The sequence below is a fragment of the Heterocephalus glaber genome, unplaced genomic scaffold (assembly GCF_053883595.1).
Source record: "Heterocephalus glaber isolate CG9 unplaced genomic scaffold, H.glaber_assembly_v1.0 deba00001608, whole genome shotgun sequence".
NCBI classification, from domain to species: Eukaryota; Metazoa; Chordata; class Mammalia; order Rodentia; family Bathyergidae; genus Heterocephalus; species Heterocephalus glaber.
The window spans coordinates 15,078,515-15,088,336 of NW_028258379.1; the positions used below are offsets into that span (position 1 = coordinate 15,078,515).

Genomic DNA, 9,822 nt, shown 5'->3' on the forward strand with positions numbered 1-9,822 from the left:
CCCACCGAACGAGCCTCCGGCCCTGGCCGGGCGGGCCGGGTGGCGGCGGTGGCTGCCTGGACCTGCGCGCGCCTGACCCCGCGAGGCACGTAAGAAGGGGCATTGCACGCGCAGACCCCGGGGGCCCCAGCTCGCGCCCGGCCTGGCTCTTCTAGGCCGGCTGCCTCGGATAGGCGCCGCACCTGATCGTCTACCATCGAGGCTCAGGACTTTAGCGGCCTCCGCCGGGAAGACAGCACTGGATCCCCAGCAGCCCTTCGTGACCACTTCATGCTATCTCCACAATCTTTTGGGGGCTGGAAAGATTGCTAATCCCATTTCATAGAGTCTGTGAGCGTCACCTGTCTGGGTATGTTGCACACACACGTGGACTCTTGGAAAGTGTGTGTGTCTGTTTCTGTCTGCACCCAGGGAGTTGGGCAGACAGGAAACCCAAGCTAAGTGACTCCAGGACCGTCTCTCTACCCAAACTGCCACCCTCTGACCTAGAAAGCAGGAGGCAGCTCACAGGAAGCCCTCAGGGCACCTGGCTAGGAGGTCCAGCTCTACCCACCCCCCCCCAGCAGCCCACCAGGGCCCTCCCTGCAAGCCAGCCCACAGAGGTGGAGAGTGGGCCAGCCTGGCATCTCCTCCTGGTTTCAGGCTGAAAAGGAAAAGTTCCAGTGCCCCAGTCCGTGTGTCTGCCTGTGCCCAGGCATTTGTGTATGATCCGTGTGTCCAGGTGTCCGGGGACATCAAGATATGACTCTGTATGCACGCCTGGTCTTTGGGTATCTGTGTGCTTGGTTGTGTTTGGAAATGTATCTGAATATGTATTTTGGAGGGCTTCTGAGCCTCTCTGCCTGCTTGTGTATCTGCATGTGTGTGCCCTCTCGGTGTGTGAATACGGGGCAGGCCTCCAGTACACTTGCATGTGCTCTCCCTTGGTCCTCAACCATTCTTTACCACCACCACCCTCATGGCCCTCTACGTGCATCTCCCTGGCTGCAAGAACCTGGCAGGATTTAGTCACAAGTTGGCTGGTGCTGGGGCTGGTAGGTGGCTGTGGGGGAGGAGATGGGCCTAGGAGGTGGCCCCTTTGACTCACATTTCAGCCAGAAGCAGGGAGGCCAGGGCAGCCCCAGTTCTCACCTCAGTGACCTCTGCTTCTGCTGCATATTGCCCACCCACGAGGGGCTGCCAGAGATGCTGCCTCCCTGCCTGGCCAGCCCTAAGCCTGGAGATCCGGGAGTCAGGGGCCAGTCACCGGTCAGCTGAGCAGGGCCTGCAAAGAACATGCTGGCTAGCTCCAACATACTAGGTTCTTAAGCTGGACAGATTCCTTCCTGGCCCCAAGGTCCTATTGGAGTGTTGCTGTGCATGCGCTCGAGAGTGAGTAGTTGTGTACTATAGATAGCTGCATCATAGGTTTGCCTATAACATCTGTGTATGCATGTGCATGTGTTTGTGTGTATCTGATCTGGATTTGTCCATGTGGACATGAGTGTGTATTGTACACAAATATGTATGTAAGTATCTGCATTGTATATGCAGTGGACCCTTGACTTACGAACTCAATTCCCAAGATCTGGTTGTAACTCAAGTTGGTCTATTGAAGGCTCAGCCCCTTTACACAGCCTTCAAAGTCTCTCTCCTGTATACAGGCAGATCTCAGTGCCCTTAGAGAGAAAGACATTGGCCCCGGATTTCTCAGTTAACCCCGTACAGGAAACGATGTTGTACTGTTCCTTCCAGAGCTCTTTAAAGGTTAAATCTGTATCTGAGACCATCTGGAAGCACAAGCAGCTGGCATTTGGGTCATAGCTCAAGACTTTGGTTGTAAGTTAAAAACTAAAATTCAGATCATAACCCAAGTTGTTCATATATCAGGCAAGTTGTAACTCGAGGGTCCACTGTACTTATGTATACTAAATATTTTGACACGTATTGAGCATATTCGCCTAGAACTATTCTTGTAAGGGTGTGTGTGTGTGTGTGCGTGTGTGTTCATTCTTTCATTCCACACATTACTTTAGGCCTCCTGTGCTGTAGGCTCTGCCCCAGGTGCCAGAGATGTGATTCAGAGATTCCTGTGACATTTGTGTTTGTGGGGAAACAGATGGCTGGGGGTGCCAAAGCCCTCTTTCTTCACTCCTGAGTGACCTCAATGTCTTGGGCAATATCTGTGAATCCTAGAAGGGTACCTCCATTCCTTGGCAGATGTTCCAGAGCTCTGCTCCCCTGTGTTGAGGACCCACTGCTGAACAACCATATAACCTCCCTTCCTGGCCTTCCCTCTCCAGGCCTGCCCCCTCCATGTGGAAAGTGGGAAGAACAGCGCTTCCCCCTTAGGATTGTGCGGGGACTGTTGAGGCACCTAGGTGCAAGCAATGGTAGCTGCTGGACATGATATCTAATTCAATTTTAAATTCTTATTAGAGAAATAAAAATACTACAGCTACAGAATAGAGCCCTTGACAGCATGGACAAGAAACAGAAAATAAAGAAGCTTATGCTTCTGTGAATTGCAGAGAAGCAAGAGGATGGGGAAATTTGTGCACACACAGGCACACACATACACAGGCACTAATTGTGTTCATCACGATCCAGACCAGTCCTCAACTGCCATCGAGGTCCTCTGAAAGATCTCCCTGCTAAGAGGATGGCAGGATCACTGTCTACAGTTTAACACTTAACCTGTTTATTACCTCTGTGCTTTGCTGTTGTTTCAGAGAGAGAGAACTAATACTGACTGATCACCTCCTGTATGCCAAGCAGCATGCCTTGTGCTTCAAACATCTTGACTCATTGGATTCTGCCCACGACCCCATGAAGTAAGTTTAAATTATCCCCTCTGCCCATGGTTCTGGGGATTGAAGCTTGCATGCATTCTGCCACTGAGTGACATCCACAGCCCAATAATTATTCTCACCTTGAAGATGAGAAAATGAGGTCCAGAGAATGTAAGAAATTTGCCAGTAGTCCTTTAGCTACCATAAAGGAGTAGCAATGGGGATCTAGCTTCTCTTTCTCTAAACTCTTTCCAGTAATCATGAGCTCTGTCCCCAACCAGAGAGCAAGTCCCTTGAAGGCAGGGCTGAGGCCTAGACTCTTTTCTGGATCTTCCCCTGGATGGAGCAGAGTGAGTTACTGATGTGTGGGAGGAAGAAGCCCTAATCCCAGGAGCTGACCCTGTCTCAGGGAGTCAGGCAAATGCACATCAGTGTGAGAGGCCAGGCTGGAGAAACACTAAGCCCTAAGCAGTGCTGGGCTCCGGTCTGCACGTCAGGCCAGCTCGTGGCTCCCAAGGCTGTCACAAACACAGAGCTTCTCACACTGAAGAACACACTTAGTTGTGCCCTTCACCTGAAACATTTGCCCTAATCTATCCTAATTCTTGGCTTTCTGCTTTCTACCTCATTTTCCCATTTTGGTCTAGTCTTTTCAATGTCTTGGCTTTCTAAAATTTTCCCCTCCTGTGACCTTTCCTTCTCATTAGGAAGCTCTCTCAATGGCCTTGTCTTTTTGACCTTTGTCCCAGACCCCTGGGTGCAGCCACAAGTGGCTGAGAAATGGCCCGTCCAAGGACCAAATCCTCCGTTCTCAGCTGGCAGAGAGCAGCTGTGGGCAGCTCTGAGAAAGGGGTCTTTTCACTTCATAGGCTGAGTATGCTTTATAGCTATAGCCCAAGATCACTAGCAAGGCGACGCTTGGTTAGTCTCTTCTACTTTCTTCTCCTGCCTCCTGGGCTGGAGTTTCCTGCAGATACATCCCAGCTCAAGTCCTGAGCCCTTCTTTTCCCTATGCACCTCTTCCAGGTAGGGTCCAGCAGCTCCCCTGGCCACCAAAACCTGAGCAAGATGCCCTTCATACAGGTCCCCATAGCGCTTGGGATTGCCCCTCCACAGTGGCACCAGGTCCTCAGCATCGTAATTGCCCAGTTTCTCATCTGTGTGTCTCAAAGCTGTAAGATCTAAGAGGGCAGAGATTGTGTCTCTTCTTCACTTGTGTGTCTCTAGCACCTTGCTCAGTGCCTAGTAAAGTGCACACTAGGGGCTTCATTAGTATGCACTGAGTTGGCCAATCTCTGAGACTCCTCCTCTCCCCACCCACAGGGAAAGTGTTCCAAATCTGCCCATTCCTTACTCACATGCCCTTCAGCTCTTTAGAAGGACCCCCTCCCACATCATACTCAAGACCTTTCAACTTGGGTGGGCCTCTCACAGGGGAGGGTTATGGGAGAACCAATTCCCATTACTGTGTAATCATATACTGGATTGGTCACCACAACCCACCCACCCACAGAGGACAAGGCTCATGCCTCCAGCCAGAGACCAGAAGCTAGTGGGAGGCCTGGGGTGGAGCAGAGTGGGAAGAGGGCCAAGAGATGAGCCCAAGGGTGACCATGTGTTCCCAGGGTGGGAAACAAGATGGCACCCACCATCGAGGCTGCGAACAAGGGAAGCCAGAAGAGGTGCCCACAGCCTTGTCCCAGACCTCTGGGACGACGTGTTGTCACCAAAGGAATGGAAACTGTACTTTGGGAACTTGGCAGCCAGGGCTGGGTTTTTCGTGTTTTCTGTAATTATTTCCCTTTTGTTCTCCCTTAGTATTTAGTAAAGCCCTTTGTGAAGATGCCAGCTGGTCTCAGCTGTGCTAAGAGGAATGACAAGGGGACTCTGAGCATGCTCGGTCTGGTGCTTTAATGGAGGGTCTAGCTTAGTGGTGGCAGCAAAAGCAAGCACCTCCAAGAGCACAGGGAGGTCCTGGGGGCCACCTCACCTCTAGACAGTCTCCCTGACCTGAGCCTCCTTCTAGACTCTTCTGGGCTTCGGCCTCAACCCCTAGGCTTTACCGAAACCAAGGGGTCTAGGGAGCTGGCCGACCTGCTGTTCTGAGGGGTCATTTGGATCTCAGTGATGTGAGATCCAGAAGCCAGGCACCTGCTATGCTCCATCTACCCAAGGGCATGGGGCCTTCCCCATTTGTTGGGAAGCTGCTGTCGAGGAATCAGGGTAATGAGCTAGTGCTAGTAACCGCCCGCCTTTCCTTCCTGCTGTCACAGCTCTGGGCTCTTTCTGAGTCTTGGTCTCCTGTAAGCCTGCAGTCTACTGTGGGTGGACACTCAGCCGGTCCCTTCCCACCTGCCTGGGACCCACCGCATCTGTATTTCCTGCGACTGTCTCTCTTCTTCTAAGCCCTGTTCATGCCTGTTTCATCTCTCAGCTACTCTGGGGAGAGGGGCCAGAGACCATATCCCTCTGGAACAATTGCCTCTTTCTCTCCGAGTGTAAGTGATACATGAGGAGGGGGAGCTATTTGGAACTAATCAGCGGTGATGTGGAACAGAACCTTTGGAGAAACTAAGAGCCCACGAGAGCTCAGGGCATCCCGCTCTGGATGACAGCTGGATGGCTCTGCTTCTCAGTCTTTTTCTGGGGACAGTAGGTCACCCCTTCCTCCACCTCCCACTCCCTCTGGCAGGTGGCATCTCTGCTCTCTGCCAGGCGTGTGCTTTACATACTCAAGACGTGGACACATTCCCTGCACCTTTGAGAAAAGTATTATTGTGCCCATGTTTCAGATGAGAAAATGGAGGCCCAGAGAGGGCAAGTAACTCATGCAAGCTCCCGCAACCACCAAACAGCAGAGACAAGAGAGAGAGAGAGGGACAAGACCTCTTGGGGCTGAACAAGGAGGCAGCACTGGGACAGGATCAAGAAACTGCTTCTTACTAGCTATTCGACCTCAGGCAAGTCTTTTCAGCTTTCTTCTTTTTCTGTTATTTTCTTTTCTCCCATCTCAGAAGCTGGCTGTGTGGCTTAACTAAGAAAGAAAAGGTTGACCACACAGCCCGGTACTTTGTAAGTGCAGAATAACTTCAGCGATTATGATTATTTCCTGGAGAAGGAAGAATGAGGTGGGCCAGCTGATCACCATCGAGCTTCAAGCAGACCCCACTAGCTACCAGCCGGGTAAACTGTTCCAGAAGAGATGAGGCTTCTGCATTAATCCTCTGCCCTCCAAAGAGTAGATCCAACGTCACACACCTCCTTCTCCATAGAGTGAGATTTGGGGAGAAGATAGCAGAGAAGAGGGCCCCCACTTCAGCTGAGCCCTTTCTTTGAGCCAGGTGCAAAAGGAGACAGAAAGGGCCCCAGTTCGGAGATAATCACAGTCAAGTCAGGTTTAGCATCCAAAGAACCACAGTCAAGGTGCAAAATGGCAGCAAGCACACAGGATGGGGAAAGTGATGGTGGGGTGCATGTGTGTGCATGTGTGTAAAATAAATACAGATCTCTCGGCCTGGGACTCCTGACCATCATTGTTCCTAAGGAAAGCACCCAAGCCCAGCGGGGAGAGTCTGTGATGGGGCTGCCAAGAAGGGCTCTAGAACTAGGGCCTAAGACTTCCTCAGCCTAAGAAGTCTTAATGTCCCAGACATGTTGGCCTGGGCCATAACCAAAGGACTCTCTGAGCAGCTGCGAAGGACCTCAGGGGTGCAGCATCCCCAGTGGTGGAGGGAGCAGCCTCTGGTTCTCAGGACACTGGGTCACAGGGTGCAGGGTCTGGGGAGGTGACTGTTGCCCAGCCGTGGGTGAAGTGCCTGGATCTCTACTCAGCAAGAGAGACAGAGCTTACCCTGGTCCTGAGACACCCCCCCCCCAGGGATGGGGAGGGACTCTGTTCTTAACAGGAACAATGTCATCTTTGTCACAGATGTGGATGGGAGTCAGTGGAGATGGCACAGACAAAACATCTCCCAACTGGTTCTAAGTGAGCACCTCATGAAGGCCTATGTCTGCTCTACTTTAATGTGTCCCCCTGGAGTGTTGGTCCTGTCGCTTGTCATCTGTGCTTCAGAGGGTGGCTGGGTGGGGAGGGCAGGAGCATCCATGGGCCCCTCTCAGCCAACTCTGAGCTGCTGCTCATGGAGAGTGGAGGCCCTAATAGACTGGGGGGAGCTAATGATGGGCAGAGAGGAAGCTGGGCCTTTCATGGGGCCTCCATTTGTCCAGTTGACTCAGTCCCAGCTCTGGGCACACCAAGTAGTGATGGCCCTCAAGAGGCTTCCCATCCAGAGGGAAAGGCTCAACGTGGTTTTAGACAACTCCAAGCCTTCAGGGCTTCTGACGAAGACATGGAACAGCTCTGAGGCTCCAATGGCCTGTTTCTCAAGCACCTGCATGATGTGAAAGGATGTTCTGGAGACTTCAGAGAAGGTCCAGAGAGGGGGCTGGAAAAGGGGTCAAGAAAGGCTTCAAACAGAGAAAGAAGTGAGTGTGTAGTATCTTACAGGAGGAACTGATGTCATCAGGAGCAGAGGGACAGAAAGAGTGTGGTTGTCAAGGAGAGCAGCTTGACAGAGCACGGGTCATTTGAGGAACATGAGGACTCTGGTGGGGCTAGACAATATGCAGGGTAGAGGAGAGGCTGTGCCTGGAGGGGAGGGCTGGGTCAGATCGGGAAGCACCTGAAGGCCATGCTGAGAATTCATAGTTTATTCTGAGGGCTGCAGGGAGCCATCACAGGTTCTTGAGAAGGAGAGGGGCATGGCCAATATATATTTTGGAGAAACAAGTGGGGGCAGCTGAAGGGTTGGGCCTAGAGGAAAGATCAGATCTGTGGTCACTGCAGAGCTAAGAGCAACCTGAACCAAGACAGCAGCCATGGAAGAATCAATGTGGCACTGGTAAAAGTGTTCATTTCTCACCCTTATTTGGAACTGGGTGTAACTAAGTTCTAAGAACCCTTAGGACTTCTGAGAGTTATAGGTAGAAGTGGAAATGTTGGGTTAGACTTCTGGGAATCATTCCTCTTTTTTTTTTTTTCTCTTCAGTACCAGGATCAAACTCAGGACCCTTGCAAAGAACTTGAGGCACCACTGAGCTAAATCCCCAGGATGGGAAACATTCTTCTTTTTTTTTTTTTGGTACCAGGGATCGAACTCGGGTCCTTGCTGAACTCGGGTCCGGCAGGCGGTGAAACCACTGAGCTAAATCCCCAGCCCAGGAAACATCCTTAAAGGAAGGAGTATGTCTTACTTCTTCCTGATCTGCACACCCTTGCGTATAACTCAAACAAGATGGTAGGAGTTCTTGCAGTCATCTTGGACCCTGAGTTGAAAGGAAATTGGACTCCTGAAAACAGTGTGAATTTTCCATACCAGCCCTGGCCTGCTTACATCCAGACTCACTTTATGTGAAAGGAAAATAAACTTCTATGTTGCTTTAGCCAAGGTTATTTTGGAGTTTTCTGTTAAAATGCACTGTGCCTCATTTTTGCCTTCCCAAGACAAGTACATGAGAGTCGCAGTTCTATATGGGTTTCATAGAAAGAAGATCATATTCCTCACGGCTTATCCTGGGAAGTGAGTCATATCACTGTTTCCTGGGAAGACTTGGGATCTCCCATCCCCTTCCAGCTAGAAGCAGGGACAGAGAGGCTGCTGTTAAGGATACAGATGTTGCAGCCCAGCTGAGCTGGACCAGTCTCCCGAGACACATCCCTCCTTCCCAGCTCTCATCTTCTCCCAGAGAGTGCAGGAAGGAAACGGGGTTGGGGGCAAGAGGTGCAGAGGGGAGCCAGATTAGTTCCTCTTATGCTTGGATTCCCAAGGGTGGAGGAGCCAGAAAGTCTAGCAGAGCCTTCAGCAGGACCTCCAGCTGGTCCCTCTGGCCCCAGGGTCTTCCATAAGTCAAAGCACACTTGGCTGCTTCTCCAGAGATCCTCTCTGCCTCCAGCACCCCTCATCTCGAAGAGCGGGGGCTCTGGACAAAGGGGGAGAATTGGAGCACACTTTGGGTGCAGAGAGGTCAGGGTTTGAGGGCATGGGATGGAAACAGATGTGGAGTTGGTCCAGAAGCTGGTGCAATTTCACTGTCTAGCACTGGGTCCAGGTCAGGGATGTTTTGCGGAGCCCATTCCTCCCAAATGATGAATCCAGTGCTCCAGATGACATCATGTCCCTGAATCACTCCTATGTCTTTCTTCCAGGAACCTGCAGAATTCCCTGGAATTCATACTCACTCAGCACTATGTGAGAGGTCCAATGTACACTCGTGTGATCTCATCCAGTCCTCCAGGAGGCCAGAGAGATTGATATCACCCCCATTTTAGCAGTGAGAGTAACAGCACAGACAGATCAAGTAACTTGCAAGTAACTCAGGTCACCCAGCTGTACATGGTGGGGCTGGAACCTGTGCTTTAGACATCTGACTCCAAACACCAGGCTTTTTGTCCCAGCCATCACCGAGGAGTTCCATGTCAGGGGAGGTCTCAGCCCAAGGTCCCAGACGTCAGCCTCCAGGTGATCCCAGGTGCAGACCAGACTGTACAGCTGGGCCCCAGCCCTCAGCATGTCCCCTTGTCACATTTCACCACCTACCTCTTCTCCTCCAGCCTCGGGGTTACTTCTGCTTTGGGGGAGCCAAATAGTTTTTTGTTTTTTGGGGTTTTTTTTGGTACCGGGCATTGAACTCAGGTCCTTGTGCTTGCGCAGCAGGCAGCGAAACCACTGAGCTAAATCTCCAGCCCCAGGCTTACTTCTGATTGTCTGTACTGGAAAGGTTTTGAGATTTTGAATGACACTGTATATGTGATTCAACTGATGATATTGATAATCTTTTATAACGACGTAAGAATTTCAAACTGTTTTCATATATAAGGTGTGATTGATCGATCAAAAATTAGGTGATATTTTAAATTTTAAAAATGATTACTATAAAAGACACATTGCCATTAATCCTCTTCACAATACTCCCCCTTGCTTTGAACACTTTTTCTTTCTTTCTTTTTTTTTTGAGGCAGCATCTCTCTATGTAGTCCAGGCTGGCCTTAAAC

General features: G+C 51.0%; 1 long non-coding RNA gene across 1 annotated transcript; it reads left to right on the forward strand.

Moving 5' to 3' along the window:
- Positions 1 to 8: 8 nt before the first annotated feature.
- LOC101725718 (uncharacterized) lies at positions 9 to 8,212 on the forward strand. The gene is made up of 4 exons (XR_204854.4): positions 9 to 349; positions 2,712 to 2,813; positions 5,564 to 5,731; positions 7,820 to 8,212. It is a non-coding gene; the product is annotated as an uncharacterized LOC101725718 (long non-coding RNA).
- Positions 8,213 to 9,822: the final 1,610 nt, after the last annotated feature.